The sequence below is a fragment of the Tursiops truncatus genome, chromosome 10, assembly GCF_011762595.2.
Source record: "Tursiops truncatus isolate mTurTru1 chromosome 10, mTurTru1.mat.Y, whole genome shotgun sequence".
NCBI lineage: Eukaryota > Metazoa > Chordata > Mammalia > Artiodactyla > Delphinidae > Tursiops > Tursiops truncatus.
In genome coordinates, this window is record NC_047043.1 from 14083159 (window position 1) to 14099815 (window position 16657).

Below are 16657 nucleotides of genomic sequence, written 5' to 3' on the forward strand. Positions count from 1 at the left end.
AATAAATAAATTAATTAATTTAAAACAAAAATTTAAAAAGATTAAAAGAGGAGAGGAGAAATAGGAAAGGAAAAATATGAAGGAAAATTGAGGATAGTAGAAATAAGAGGAGAGGGGGAGAGAGAGAGAGAGAGAGAGAGAGAGAGAGAGAGAGAGGGAGAGAGAATGCAGCAAATGATCTCAAAACAATAACAAGCAAAGCTAGGGGTAAAATGTTTGGCTTTCCTCCTCTGGCTCTGGTCAGCCAGCTTTCCCCCTGGATATTACGTCTGCCCCTGTGCTCTCAGAGTAGAGAGAAGGTCTAGCAGGGAGCCCTGGTACCTCCAAACACCTTAGCACTAGCACTTAAGCTTTCCTTTAGATCTTCTGATTACAGCCCACCATGCTTACACCATAAGGTAATTCAGCTACCGGGGCAGCCACAGGTGTCTAAGACCTAAACTAATCTAGAGAGCATGGCCTAGTACAAGTAGCATGAACTTTGATTTCCGACAGATGGATTGAAATCGAGGCAGGTCATAAGACGATTAGATGGCAGGAGTGAGAGATAATAGGAATAAAACAACTCTCTCAGAAGGAGAGGCGAGCTCCTTCTTTATTGGGGTAGGAGCATACTGGTTTGCTGTCCCAAAGCAGGAAATTTGGAATATGTATATATCAGTGATTCCTGTGTGTCCAATTTTCCTTTAATTTACTCCACTACTCAGTAACAAATCAACATTCTTTTTATCCTTGAACTGTATGAGCTAGAGTTATGTATAAACAAAATATCTTGTAAAAAAACTCAACAAAACCCAACCCCCCAAACATACCATTCTCTCTCTATCTCTAATTTCTATTTACCTCTATTGTTTCGTTTCTCACGCTGACTCTCCTCCCTCCCCACGTCCCTTCAGGAAGAGCTCCTCTCTCCAAGGACTTGTGGTGGGGCGGATTTCACAAAGGCATGAGGATCTACATGCTGATACTCATTGACCGTGTCTCCCTTCTAAAGCTCTTCTCTCCATTCCCTCTCATCCCTACCCCCCATCCTCATTTTTTTCCCGTCTGTAGGCAGTAGTCTTTCTCAAGCAAAAATCTGATCTCGTCATTACCTTGCCTTAACATTTCAATGTCTCCCCACTGTCTGTGGAATAAAGCGCAATTTTATTTTTATTTTTGTATTATTTTTTTATAAGATGAAGCCATTATTTTGATTTGTTTTGTTTTGTGTTTTGGCCCTGCCATGCTGCTTGCAGGATCTTAGTTCCCCAACCAGAGATTAAACCCGGGCCCCCTGCAGTGGGAGCACGGAGTTCTAACCACTGGACTGCCAGGGAATTCCCTAAGATGCAATTTTAAAACAGGGCCTAGAAGACTCTACATGGTCTGGCCTCTGCTTACCTCTCTAGCCTGCCTCTCCATTCTTCCTCCCAAACACTCCCACTCCCACTCTTTGGAAACAATCTTCCAGCCGCAATCAATGAGCTTCTTTAAATTCTCTGAATTACCAGGCTTTTCTTACCTTCCGGTTTTCCCTGCATGCTTACCCCTCCCCCAACTCTTTCTCCTCCTGTGGCTTCCTGTATACTACCCTCTGTGAGTGCCATCCTCTATCAGAGCATCTACTTTCAAAAGCCTGTTTACTTGCCTATCCCCTCTTCAGCTTGCCGAGGTTAGGGATGTTATCTTTCTTGCTATCTCTTCTATCCCTAGCCCTGAGCAGTGTCTCGAACTAGTAAGCATTCAATAAATATTGGCTGAATGACTAAGAAGGCCAGAGCCTTTGTGCTAACCTTCCCCACCCCGACTCTTCCTCTGTCACCTAAGGGGGTCCTTTCATTTGCAATAACTTGTTTAATGAGTTTGTCTTCCAGCACTGGCCTCCTGCCCAATAGAGAACACTGACAATTCTAGTAAGCACCAATTTTTTTTTCCAGCCCTTAGATTAAAAAGTTATCTGATAAGTTTAGGAAAGATAGTGGATTAACATGGAGTTAAAACGTATTTTAACGTATTTGCATTTCCCAGCGCTCTGTTATAAACTGGTTGCTTCTCAATTCCCAGTACCTTAAATTATAACATGACTATGAATAATGTTACACTCCAACCTACTCTATAAACGTATATTGATAAGTAAATGAATGAACAAACGGAGCGCCATTTAACAACTCACCTTCCACATTCCCAGTAGGGATATGTCATCACTCCCAGTTCCTGCCTGTTAGTGATACAGTGATGTTTTCACATATCGCTTCCCATCGCTCTCATCTTTTATATTATTCAGTATGCTCTCCCTTTTGCTAGCTCGTTTGCCGTTAGAACTCTCTTTGAATACATCCACCTGCTCCTCCCCAGAACTTTGGCTTCAAAACTGCATCTCTCCTAACCGGGAACGGAGGCATGCTCAGTACTCCAAGCCAGGTGAAATTAACTGCCCTTGCCCTGACGTGGGGCCCTGACAGGTGGCAGGTATCGACAATGCTAGCAAAAGAAACTTGTCCTGTCTTCTACAGATGAACATATCCTTCCCGGGGCCAATCGAAAGTCCTTGCCACCTAAGGGTAACTAGTGGGGACGTCTACATTTTTAAAACAATAAAATGGAAGGAGCAATTTTGGGAAAATAAGAATGACTGGCAGCAGATTCTCAGAGCACAATCTACATGAATATCAACTGTCGAGTGATGCTGTGATTAAAACAAATGAGGACGGAGGCAGGGGATGAATGGAAGTGGTGTCTGCCTTGAACCTCGGTGGGCAGATCAAAGATTTTAAAAGGGTTTTTCTGAAATTGCCCAGCCCCAGAATTTCCAGGATCCCGTTCGCGGCCAGCTTCCTAAAGGGAGCGCGTTTCTGGGGGTGTGTGCGTGCGCGCGCTGGGGGAGGGAAGGCTCGGGAGAGGGGCCACCGCTCTCCGGAATAAACAGCAGGGGGAGAAGGGGAGCGCGCGAAGGGCGGCGGGAGGGGATGAGGAGGCAGCCGCGGGGGCGAGGGCCGGGGGAGGGGCCTCAGACGCGCGCAGGGGCTGGTAGCCGGGAGACCCGAATGCCTCCGATACCTGAAGCCGCTGCCGGGAGAAGCTGACAGCTGACGCCAGCGGGCGCACGCGCTCGCCGGAGCCCTGCCCCTCGCGGTCTCCCTGCCCCGGGCTCCGACCTCGCGCGCATGGTAAGGAGGGGCGCGGGTTGCTGCCCTCGCACCGGCGCTGCAGGCCCGCGGTGCCAGCTGCCGGCTCGGCCTCCCCAGGCTGTCACCTCCTGCTCCCTCCCTCGCCCCCTCCCCGGTCCCCTCAGAGCCCGGCCGAGCCCCAGGCGGGCGGCCCTCAGGGACTCCGGCCCTCGCGGACCCCCCGCCTCCTCTCTGCCCTCACCCCTCACTTTTCCCCCTTCCCCCGGGCAGCTCCGAAACCCCGCACCCCCGGCCCCGGACGAGAGGGCGAAGGAGGAGGCAGGAGGTCGTCCAGCGTGTCCAGGTGTGTGGCGCAAACACCGGCGCACCGTTTTCCCCCTCGAGTCTGCAATAATTTCCAAGCTGAGAAATCACAACTCCTCTCCTTCCAAAACATACCTCTTTCCCCTTTTGTTACTATACTAACTTTGGGAGGATATTAACCCGTGGTCAAGGTAGGTGTCTTATCTTTTGTATCTGCACCAAACAGTGATGGAGGTTCTTTGGTTTTGGTTTTTGGGTTTTGTTTTCCTGAAAATTAAATACTGTGATGAGTTTACAAGGTTTTCTGGGTGACTGCGGTGCGAGAACTTGATCACAGCTTAAAGCAATAGCTCCTACGCGGGCGCTGAGATCATGATTAAGAAATTGGGATGTGTGTGCGTGTGCGCGCAGGCTTCTGTGTATTTAAAAAGCACTCCAGGTGATTGCGATGCACTCTCCCCTCATAATTACTTGAAAATATCTGTAAGGTCCTTGTGAGGAGAGGGGGCACCCAACTGTTGGCAAACATCCCCTGAAAATAGTAGTGTGAATAGGGAATTAAAACGGAGTGAAAGCTGCTTCTCTTCAAGTTGGTGAATTTGGTGCAGTGTCATTGGTTTTAAGATGGCAATTTTGGGACGGGAGGGTTAACGTTCTTTTGAAACTCAGCTATAGGATGGAAAGAAATACCCCACTTCTAACCGCCCTTGTTAAAGAGTTAGTTTTTAAACATAAGCTTTTAAGATGTAAGAATTCCTTCACAAGTACTCTGGCAATTAGAAAGGACGGGGGCCTATTCTGGGAATCAGAAAAGCTTCCTTCACTGAGCTTGCATTGGCTGACTTTCTGTCAATGACCACTGGCATTTTTACATGTTGGTTATTTTAAGGCTAAAGACACTAATGGACTATATCTCTAGGAACCCAAAGAGGAATTATCATATAAATTGATTTAGTTCCTGTTTACATTCCTATTTGAACCAAGCTCTTCTACCCTGAATTGGTTAAGAGTGTAAATTATATTGTATTTGAGTTTGCACTAGTACTGTTTCTCCATCTTGAACTTTGTCATAGATGTACATCTGCTGCTTTTCATGTATATCTATACCTGAACCATTCTAAGTAACTAACAAACTCTGAGTGTAACTACCAGGGAAAATAAAGATTTTTGTTTATCTGTCTTTTGGAAATTTGAGGTGAAGGACTAATTTTTTTTAAATACCATGAAGTAGGTATGATAGTAAATCATACAACATTTTATGAAATGAGATGCTTGTTACGAAATAGGGATAATATTTGATACTTGCTTTCAAGGATATTAAGGACAAGTAGGTGACTGTCTGTAAAGCATTTTGAACCTTTAGAGTCACTGTCTAGGTATTGAGCCAATGGGATTGTTTTCCTGGCAACCTTTTTCACCTTTCTAAAATTAACTTTCCTCTAGGAAAAATAGTGCAGATACACACGATTCAGCCAACCAAGTCCAGAAACTACTGTGTTTGAATTTTAAAAGTGACCTTAATTCATTCTAATACATCTAGTGTTTGCAGCTTATGACACAAAGTATGCAGAAATATTCACTATTTGCTGACATCTTCAGAGCATTGGCTTAATGAGGGGAGTTATGAACAGAGTACAACGTTGTGTTATACATTTTGTTGGCTTAGGGAAAACTATTATTTTCCTAAGGTTTCTGTGTATATATGTGTACACTGGGTCTGGGACTTACATAATTATGTACATATATGTAACACATGTTTTTAATAGAAATGAAAACCTGCAATATTTTTCTCTGTGACAGGACACTGTAAGCATTAGGTTTTGATTACTTTTTCATGGAAATTTTAATATGACAGAACTGAAAACTTCAAGGAAATAATTCCACCAAGAGCTGTTTGGAACTGAAGGCCTTTTTTAATGAAAGATGTTTGAAGCCCTTAGTCTGTGTGCTTAGCATCCACCGAGCAGTTCTTTGTGAGCGAGTTAAGGGCGGTAGATCCAATTCTGGCAGCCTCAGTGGATGATTAGACCCTGCCACTCTTCTCCAGACCTTTAATTTGGTCTGTAACTTGATGCTTCACTGACCCCACACTCCCCCTGCCGCGCTTGCCTCACAGAGCAATGGCTGGCACTCTGGATTGAATTTTTTCCACTCCCATCAATTAGGACGTTTGCATTGGTTGCAGAATTCAGTTACGTTTTTAGCTCAGTATTCTAAGAAATACCTTTAGCCACAAAGAGAGTAGTAGGCTTAGGGCAGCCTAGATCACAAATTGCCTTATTTAATGGTGCTGTGTTAATTTCCCAATGATTCAACCTGTATAGAAATAATCGAGTCATACAGTATTAAAGTTGGAAGGCACTTTAGAAGTCATCTAGATTCTAATAATTTCTTTCTACAGATGAATGTTGATGCAATCGTAGCCATAATCCAAACTTTGAGAAGAGACATTACATTTCATATTCTTTTCATAGACATTAAATTTTATATTCTTTCCAGTTCTTGTAGTAATGAGGACTTCGCTCATTTGAAATGAATTTCTATACGAGTTCAGTGATGTAGGAATGGCAGTAAAGTAAGTTGCAAATCTCTGATTTCCAATGAAATTCAAAGTGTGATCTTAAGGGCAATGTAAGTCATTTACAAAGGTGGTGAACGACTATAAACTAGCATCCTGTGTTTTTCATTATCTTGCATGGGGACTACTTCAACCGACTGACAGGAGAAAAGGAGTACCCTAAGAAAGATGAGGGCAAAGAGAGAAGAGCAAGGTGGTGGGATGTGTGAAGAGCATGACTTAATGAATCAGCAAATCATTCAGAAATGGTTGGCCTTCAGACCCCTCCCCAGAGATTTTAATCTGAAATAATGGAGACAATCACTGGGGTTTCTAGCCCTCAAAATCCTACTTAAATGAGACTTGGTTTTTGGAAGTTCCATCTCTTGATGTTTCTGCCTTTCAAGACCTTCTATCTTAAAGATCTGTCTTCCCAAGTTCCTAGGGTTGAGGATTTACAAAAGAATTTATCCTGATATATAGGCACTGAAAGGATTGGATCCAATCTTAAGAGACCACATAGAATCTAGGGGAGTACTCTTGCTAGTGTGGTAACTCACCACCATTTATTTATTTAGGTACTTTACATACATTAAAAAGTATCTTCATAGTCCTAACAGATAGACATTATGGTCCCCTTTATATAGATCTGTGATTCAGAGAAGTTAAGCATCTTGACCGCACACACATACCCCTTTCAACACCCCACACTGCTTCCCTAGAGTCAAGCTGTTGACTGAATCTGTGGATGATAGTATGCTAATTTTGGGATATCTGGCAAATTTCCTAATTCTGCAAAGACCTTATAAAGTCTTCACATGTTTCTATATTTCAGTGTAGCTGTGTTCAATGTGTGGAGCTCAACATTCTTGCATAGATTTAAAGACTAAAGACAATTACTACATTTAAAATACGTGTTCCAAAGTAGAATTAATCCTCAACAATCAAGATGCCTTTTTTAAAAAAAAATTTTTATTTTTGGCTGTATTGGGTCTTCGTTGCTGTGCGTGGGCTTTCTCTAGTTGCAGCGAGCTGGGGCTACTCTTCGTTGCGGTGCACGGGCTTCTCATTGCCGTGGCTTCTCTTGTTGCGGAGCACGGGCTCTAGGTGCCCAGGCTCAGTAGTTGTGGCTCACGGGCTCTAGAGCGCAGGCTCAGTAGTTGTGGCGCACGGGCTTAGTTGCTCCACGGAATGTGGGATCTTCCCGGACCAGGGATAGAACCCGTGTGCCCTGCATTGGCAGGCGGATTCTTAACTACTGAGCCACCAGGGAAGCCCAAGACGCCTTTAAAAATATATTTTCTTTATAATTTCATGACATTTTGGTGATTCACATCTATAATATGACTAATTGCTGCACCTTCCATTACTCCCTACAAGTGATTCTGTATTACATGGTACCACTTCCTTCAAGGCTTTTTAGAAATTCTGTTTTCTAGTGTCGTCCTGCCCAGAGCAGTTATAAATTAAAATGTGTATTAATTAAATTTACTTTCTTTTTTTTTTTTTTTTTTTTTGCGGTACGCGGCCTCTCACTGTTGTAGCCTCTCCTGTTGCAGAGCACAGGCTCCAGACGTGCAGGCTCAGCGGCCATGGCTCACGGGCCCAGCCGCTCCGCAGCATGTGGTATCTTCCCGGACCGGGGCACGAACCTGTGTCCCCTGCATCGGCAGGCGGACTGTCAACCACTGCACCACCAAGGAAGCCCAAATTTACTTTCTTTTATGTCTCCTATATATTACAGTTAGGATGTTATATTTGTTTGGTTTTGAAAATATGTATGTAATTAGACTATATTTTCTATGAATTTCATTTCAAGACAGCAAAGGAGTAACTTACAGAATATTTGTTATAAAAATGAGCTTTAGTTTGAGAGGGTTGAGAGTCATTGTCCTATAAGGAATATTTCTACTGAATCTGACACAAATAGAACTATTTAGCAGTAAAAGTTTTACCATTAGTTTCATAAATTTATGTTTTAATCAACTTCTTTTGGCTTTTGTTATTCTATCTGATCAACATTAAACCTTACGTAAAGAAGTGAAGAGTTGTCTCCTTAAAGTTTAACCTTGAAGCTTCTACCCCAGGAGAGAGTCTTTGCACCTGTGGAAGGCGTCCTTCCTTCGCAGTTTCTTCCATATCCTCAAAGGCAGATGTTATTCTCTGCATTAGTTGGTTCATAGAAAATCTTTTTTGTAAACAGTTTAAAAGGTTCTGCTGCTAGGTCTAGTACAAACAGCAACTGTCTTGGCCATAATGTTCATATAGCCCAGCTTCTGGGTCTCCAAACTGGGACTGTTTCTGCCAGCAACTCAGGCAGCGTTTGCCCTGGTCCTCAGCTCTGCCGCCTCTTGGAAAGTGCAGAAGTGCCTCAGGAAATTTCGCTTTAAATCTTCTAGCAAGTTCTTGTAACTTCATACCTCTTTCCTATAGTATTTAATTAGTCCAGACTTTTTTCCTTTTTAAAATAATACTCTCCTTTAGCATACTTTAGTGCCTTATCACTATTGAAATGTTTTTTGGAAACCATGTGAGCAGAAAGAGGTAAGAGTGTTTGGAGTATCATATGTAAATTTATATATAAATATATTTAAGTTTATAAGTAGGCTTATAAAAAACGTTAAGGGGCTTCCCTGGTTGAGAGTTCGCCTGCCGATGCAGGGGACGCGGGTTCGTGCCCCGGTCCGGGAAGATCCCACATGCCGCGGAGCAGCTGGGCCCGTGAGCCATGGCCGCTGAGCCTGCGCGTCCGGAGCCTGTGCTCCGCAACGGGAGAGGCCACAACGGTGAGAGGCCCGCGCATCGGAAAAAAAAAAAAAAATAACACTAAAAAACGCTAAGGAGCATGTCAGACTGTTGACTAATTTTACATCTTGGTTTTGGAAAATACCGAAGACTATAAGGATGACTGTCAGAACCACCTCTAATCCTACCATCCAGAGATAAGCACATCTAACATTTTGGCATCATTTTTCCAGTTTTATTGATAAAAGTATCCATGTGAATATATATGTGTATGAATGTTGTTACAGACTTTAGATTTTTTTCTATGCATTCTTTTTATTAAAAAATTTAACAGTAGGTCATAAGAATTGCCCCTGCTATTCAACAGTTTTCTCTAGCTGTCTGGACTATATTTTATTTGCTAACTTTTCTTCTGATAGATTAAAAGGTATAGATCATATTTAAAAAATCCAACTATAGCTGCCTTTAAGGTTTTTGTTTGTTTTATATATATATATATATATGTTTTATATATATATATGTTTTATATATATATATATATATATATATATATATATATATATATATATATATATATATATGACCTTGTCTTCCCTAATCAGTGCCAGGGAGAAATGGTATTAATAAACTTTCTTTTGTAAGATGAGAAATTTAACACATTTACTACCTTTCTTTCTCCAGCTCTGCCATTTCCTAGTTTTTTTGTTGATATCAGCTAGGGTTATTAAAATCAAATTTATTACCGTTAATAAATGCTGAAATCATTTATTTTCTATTTAAGGACTTTGGACATTTTCTTTAAGGTTTGTGCCCACATTGACCGAGTTTATTTCGACTTAACTCTGTTTAAGCTGTTCTACTGCTTATGCCAGCTTAATAGAATTACAGTTCCTCCATCCTTAAGTTCATAGCAAGACAAATTTAAGTATATATTCAAGTAATTTTTTAGGAGGTCATAAATAGCTCAGAAGTTTTTAAGAAATTGTTTTCAGGAATCCTTGTATAGATGGGAATACTTTTCTGTTTTTCTTGCTTTATATGAAATTCTTGGGTCACAGTCTACCTCAGTGCTCTCTAGATGTTGCTCTATTGAATTCTAGAGGTTAGGATTGCAGAAGTCTGAGGTCTGCCTGATAGCTGTTCTTTTGTAGATAATCTGTTTTTCTGTCTTGACGCTTAAAGCATCATTTAAAAAAAAATTGAAGTATAGTTAATTTTCAATGTTGTGTTAGTTTCAAGTGTACAGCAAAGTGATTCAGTTATATATATTCGTTTTCAGATTCTTTTCCATTATAAAAGCATTGTTTTTTTTTCTCTGATACTATGAAAATTTTTACCATATCATATCATGGTGATAATCTGTTATATTAATTTTTCTTGGTACTCTTTGAGTAGTTTTTGATTTGAAGACTTAAAATTTCTTTTCATCTCGGAATTCAATTTTTTCCTGATTATTTCTTTTTGTAATTACATATACATTTATGTATTCATCTCCCGTATCTCATTTTTTATTTACTACATTTAATCTTTTGCCTTTTCTCTGAATATGGGCAGAATTTCTCAAGCTTAATCTAATCAATCTACTTTGATTAGATTTTCAATCATTTCCAATCTGTTACTCACCACCTCCATTGCAACTTTTTATTGGGTCATGATATTTTTGGTATCCAAGTTGTCTTACCTAATCTCAGATTCTTTCCACTTTATGACTACCTGCTTTGGTTTCATAGCTATGATGTCCATTTTCTTCTTACTGAGTCCACTGAAGAGAAAATCTATGAAAGTTTCTACTGTTTCCACTTTCTACTGTTTCCACTTTCTTTCAGTAGACACCATTTTTGGTAATTACTTAGAAGAGTCTTCTTTTGCAATAGTCTTTTCATATACCTGGTCCTTTTTCCCTGATTGCTCTACCTTGGAGAAATAATGCCTAATTAGTCCAGAATCAGGGGTAAGATAGGTCCTGTACCTATGGTGTGAATCCCTGGCTGACTCCACAGTCAGAGAAAGGAGAAGGAGAAAGTTGGAATGTACTGTGATTTACTTTACCACCTCAGAGAGAAGGGAGACGGCAAGAGGCAGATGGCATTATAGAAGGGAGCTTGGGCTCTTTACAAAATTTTCTTGATTTTACAATGCCCGAACTTGATTAAAATAGAAACCTTTGTCTGTTTTCACTTTTATACATTATCTTATTTTATCCTCAAAACAGTTGTCTTAGGGCTTCCCTGGTGGCGCAGTGGTTGAGAGTCCGCCTGCCGATACAGGGGACGCGGGTTCGTGCCCCGGTCTGGGAAGATCCCACATGCCGCGGAGCGGCTGGGCCCGTGAGCCATGGCCGCTGAGCCTGCACGTCCGGAGCCTGTGCTCCGCAACGGGAGAGGCCACAACGGTGAGAGGCCTGCGTACCACAAAAAAAAAAACAAAAACAAAAAAAACAGTTGTCTTAGAGTCAGAGGACTATGGCCTTTGGATTCGGAAGATTGTGGTTTAAACACATTCCTTAAAATTATACTAATAATGGAACTTTGGCAAATTAGTTTTCTTAGCCTCATTTCCCTCATCTGGAAAAGGTGATAGTCACGTCCTAGAGTGGTACAGGTAACACAAGGTAATTATAGAGGAGTTGTCAGGTGGTGGTAGAAGGCATGGATGAGATGAACCTAGAGTGTGCAGCAAAAAGAACCCTCAACAGTGAAACTCTGAGAACATAGGAAACAAGTCGACAAGAGGAGCCTGAGAAGGAGTAGCCGGAGCAGAGAGTGAAATCAGAGAATCAAAGGGAATTTAGAAATTTAAGATGAAAAGAACTCTCATTAGCATCATGAGGACAAAGAAGTTACCATTGGGTTTGGCAATTGGGTCAGTGTGACCTCAGCCAGGGGCAGTTTCAGTGGCGAGATGCAGATAGAAGGAAGGCTGCAGTGGAATGATGAATGAGCATCAGGAAGACAGGAAAGTGTAGACAGCGAATAGAAAAATGTTTCTCCCTTAGGAGAAAGGGACAAGATAGGGAAAGAGAGAGAGGTCAGTAGCCACGTAAATACTCAGGATTGGGGAATTGGATTTGAGGGAATAGAAAAATCTCCCCCCCACCCCAAATTTTAGGGACTGAATGTTTGCCAAGTTTAAATGTTTTTCAAGTAAGGACATTAAAAATACCACCGTCTAATCTTATTTCAGAAAAGAAAATATTAACATTGAAAAGCTGAATAAATTTAGCATTATGAGAAAGTCAGTATCTCAGATAGTGAAGTTTTTCTTTTCCTGTCCAAGATTTCCTTTTCCCTCTGGGTTCAGGGTTCTTTCTCTCCTTCTCCTTTACGGATCTGGCCTCACCAATTGTCTTTTTCCTCAAATATTTTTGATCTCTTCTTGATTGACTCTTTTTCATTAACATATAAGCATACTCCACTCTCCTCTCTTAAAAAAACATAGGTCCTCATTAACTCTTACTGAAATGAAACAGTGGCAGAGGGAATGGGTGGAGTGGCTGGGTAGGAGGGATGCTTTATATGTAGCAGTAATAAAACTTGGTGACTGATTGGATCTTGCAGATGAGACAAAGAGAGGGATCTAAGATAACTCCCAGGTGACTCTGCTACGTGGTGTCCTAGAGGAGCAGGACCGGGAGAATAGAAGATCGTGGGTTCAGTCCAGCGCGCAGGAGGCTATATAGGTTGGGAGCTCTGATTGCGTGTTTGACTCTTGCTACTCTGTGCTTCTGCCTAGGTCCCCACCTCACCCCATCACCCCGCCTCAGCCATTGTCATTTCATCCTTCATGGTTAAACCTCAGTTTATACAATTATTTAACTCTTGAGAGTTCAAACCCTGCTTGTAGGAGTTTGTGAGCCAACAGAATACATATATTTCCTTTTGGAAGAAAAATAGAAATGGACCACTTGATAGAAATATGAGTACACATGGAACAGGATGTTAAAACGGAACTTTTTAGTTTTCAGTTTTAGCTGTGGCTTAAGACAGTAGAGGCCACATTCCAAAGTAAGACCACAATGCAGACTTGGAAGCACAGGAGAACCAGTTTAAACTGTTCGTGGTTAGCTTATTGGCCACTCCCAGGTGATAAAACAGGTTGGAGAGGCCAAAAAAAGAATGATTAGAAGATGATTTTCAGAGAGTTGGTGGTGAATTCGAGTCCCAGATCCTGGCCACCAACAAAGGGGTGTGAGGTACCTGCCCCTCAACTCATGTCTAGAGAAAGCGGTTTTATGCAGATCATTTGGAGTGTTTAATGTGTATCCCTGAAGATGGGGAGGTGTAGAGATTCAGGCCTGAGAAATCTACAGGACAAGAGACTGGCTGGCTAGCTCCTCTGATGATGGAGTGAAAGAGATGTAGCTGCACTGTTCCACAGTTTGGTAGAGCACAGAGTGCATGAGTTGTTCCCGAAAGAACAAGGATAGATCACCACGATGGAGAGTGAGCTAGCTGGGGATCACCTCAGGTCATGTCTGAGAGGACCACCTGGACCCCAGCAGGGTAAACTGAGGAGGGAGCCCTAAGTAACCATCAGCAAAAAAGGATCCGGAGGTTAGAGATACCCAGTGTTGGGGCTGGAGTTGAGGTTTCCCACCTCTCTACTTTCAGTTATCTTCATCACCATCCCGCCCCGGCTCAAAAGAAAAAGTAAGCTTTTAAAGTATCCATCAGTAAATGAATGGATGAAGAAGTTGTGATATGTATATATGTGTGTGTGTATGTGTGTGTGTGTGTGTGTATATATAGATATATATACACACACATACATATATATATATGTATGTATACACACACACTATATATGCATGTACACACACACACACAATGGAATATTAGCCATAAAAAAGAATGAAATAATGCCATTTTCAGCAACATGGATGGATTTAGGGATTATCATTCTAAGTGAAGTAAGTCAGACAGAGAAAGACAAATATATGATATCACTGATATGTGGAAACTAAAAAATAGTACAAATGAGCTTATTTACAAAAGAGAAACAGACTCACAGACATAGAAAATAAACTTATGGTTACCAGAGGAGAAGTGGCGGGGGAAGGGATACATTAGCAGTATGGGATTAACAGATACATACTACTGTATGTAAAATAGATAAGCAACAAAGATTTATCGTATAGCACAGGGAACTATATTCAATATCATGTAATAGCCTACAATGGAAAAGAATCAAAATATATATATATATCTGAATCACTTTGCTCTACACCTGAAACTAAAACAATATTGTAAATCAACTATATTTCAATTTTAAAAAAGTAACCTTTAAACACTCACCACGCTCACAGATCACCAGCATTAGATCTAATGATCTAACTAGTCTGTATTAGTCAAGGAAGAATGTTCCTGCTGCCTCTTTTTCCTTCTACCTCATCCCCACTTTTGGATCAGAAAGTGGGGGCAACCTAAATTAGCAATCCGGCTAGAGAGAGAAGAATCTTTGTTCACCTTTCCCAGAACATGTGGGAAAGTGTTCACTAGGCCATACCTAGCTGCAGGAGGGAGCCATTTAACTTTGCATGAAGTTGGAAGAGTCTGAGTGCTATATTAAATTAGACACATTAATTACAGAACTGTGATTGATTTTTTGGACTTAGAGTGACTTGAAAAGTCTTCATTATTTGAATGATTGCAAAAGACATGACAACTGTCCTGAATTTCATACAAGGACAAGGGAAAAACCAGCCCCACATAATAAACTTACAGACGCAATGGAAGAAACAGTCATTTTCTGATTATATCCCATGGGTCCTGCTTGTTCATTATAAGGGTCACGCATACAAAACCTGGTATAGTTTTTCAATGATACATAATTGGCAAGAGGATAGAAGGGAAGGGCAGAGATGGTTATTATAGGAATCAAATTTATTCACAGAAATGTCACAAAAACTATTTTTGTTTCTTAAAAATGATGCTAGGAGAATTTTTATTAATCAATTAATATATACATTTGGTAATTTTAAGATGAAGTTTGCAATCTGTTCCACAGCTGGGGAAATGATCTGAGATAGTGCTTTTGTATTATAAGCACAAAAGACATTTTCCCCCTTCTGTTTCCAGAGAATCATAGAAGTAATAAACAGCTAAGATTAATTGTTCACTGTTTGTATTCTGCCGTTGATCAATTAAAAAAAAGTATGCATTCCTGTGAAACAATGAAGCTGATACCCATAAGCCAATAAACTCTAGAATAAACAAGCATGCTAATGGACGTCTCTTTTCAGCTTTGGGGAATTTTAAAAGGGCTTTAAACTATTAGCTTTCATATGATCTTTGCAGCATTTGTAATGTTATTCAATCAAAGTCTTTTACGGTAAAGGAGTGACAAGGAGACAATCTAAATAATGTTTTTATTAATGTGTTCCTAGAAGTTGAAAAGACAACTTGAAAAATACATGTGAGCCACACACAGAGTATTTACATTGACAACAAGTGTCGTTTATTCCATAGAAGTGGAATTTTGGATCCAGAAGTAGGATATTAGATTGACCTGCAAAAATGGAAGAAAGGTGATGACTTGGCCTGAGGGTGAGTCAGTCTTCAGTGGCTCTAGAGAATATCCTGCCATACCCTTAGGATCCTGAGCCCAATTCCGTGCTGTTCTAGTATTTGATGTGCAATTCCCTTATCACAGTGGTTAAGAGCAAAGGTGCTAAATGTGGTGTGACCTGGGACATATCTTCAAATATTGCTTTTTCCCTGTAGTAGGCAAAAACTCTAAGATGTCTCCCAAGATTCCGCCCCCTGGTGTACACCTCTGTAAATCCTTTCCCCTTAAGTGTGGCTATGTTAAAGTGGTCTACTTTTTTTTCATTAAAGATATTTTCAGTTCTAGATCTCTATGTGATTCCTCTTGAAATCTTGTTTTGTACTGCTTTCCTTCTGAGCAGATGGAGTTTTTCTAGTTCTTCCACCCTCCTGATTTTATGTAAGGTGCTTAATTCCAGCCTCACGTGGTAGGTAAACTCTACACTTGAAGGTAAATATCCTATTCTCATATTCCTACTAGGTCTTCGATTCCTAATCACTATTATGAGTTTTGAGTTTCTTTTTTGTTTCCGGGAGACTTCCCTTTCTTGCTTTCTGCCCAGCTATGCATTTAAAGTAATTTGTTATACTTACCCAGAGCTTATATATGTTAGCAAAGAAAGGTATGGGATGGAAAGGCAAGGGGTGGGGATGGAGTGCACTTCCCAAATCAGCTCAGCATGCCTTATTGACTAGAAGTCCTTAACTTCATTTTGTGATCTACCCTCCCAATTCCATTTTACTTTTTATTGGAATTATATTGAATCTATAAATTAAGTTGGAGAGTATTTATAATATTGAGTCCTCCCACTATGAATCTGGTATATATCCCACCCTTCATTTGAAACTTCTCTTTAATGTCCTACTGAAACTGTGCAATTAAAAATAGGTACTGTGGGGCTTCCCTGGTGGTGCAGTGGTTGAGAGTCCGCCTGCCGATGCAGGGGACACAGGTTCGTGCCCCGGTCTGGGAGGATCCCACATTCTGCGGAGCAGCTGGGCCTGTGAGCCATGGCCGCTGAGCCTGCGCGTCTGGAGCCTGTGCTCCGTGATGGGAGAGGCCACAACAGTGAGAGGCCCTCGTATGGCAAAAAAAAAAAAAAAAAAAAAGGTACTGTGTACTTATTGTTAAATTTAGTTCTAGGTTTTATACTTTATTCCTAGGTATTATTCCTGGCTTGTTGAATAACCATAAGGAAATAATCTAATCATTATAGTGTTAATTTGGTTGAACTAATTACTGTTTTACTCAAAATGCATAAAGTAGAGCTTTTTGAAACATGAGTAAAAATAGAAACAGTAGTAAACAAAATTACTATGTATGATTTTTTTCTTTGTTGTTTAATATTATGTATTTTTTTTTAACTTGATGCATGACAGAATCAGGATTTGAAATT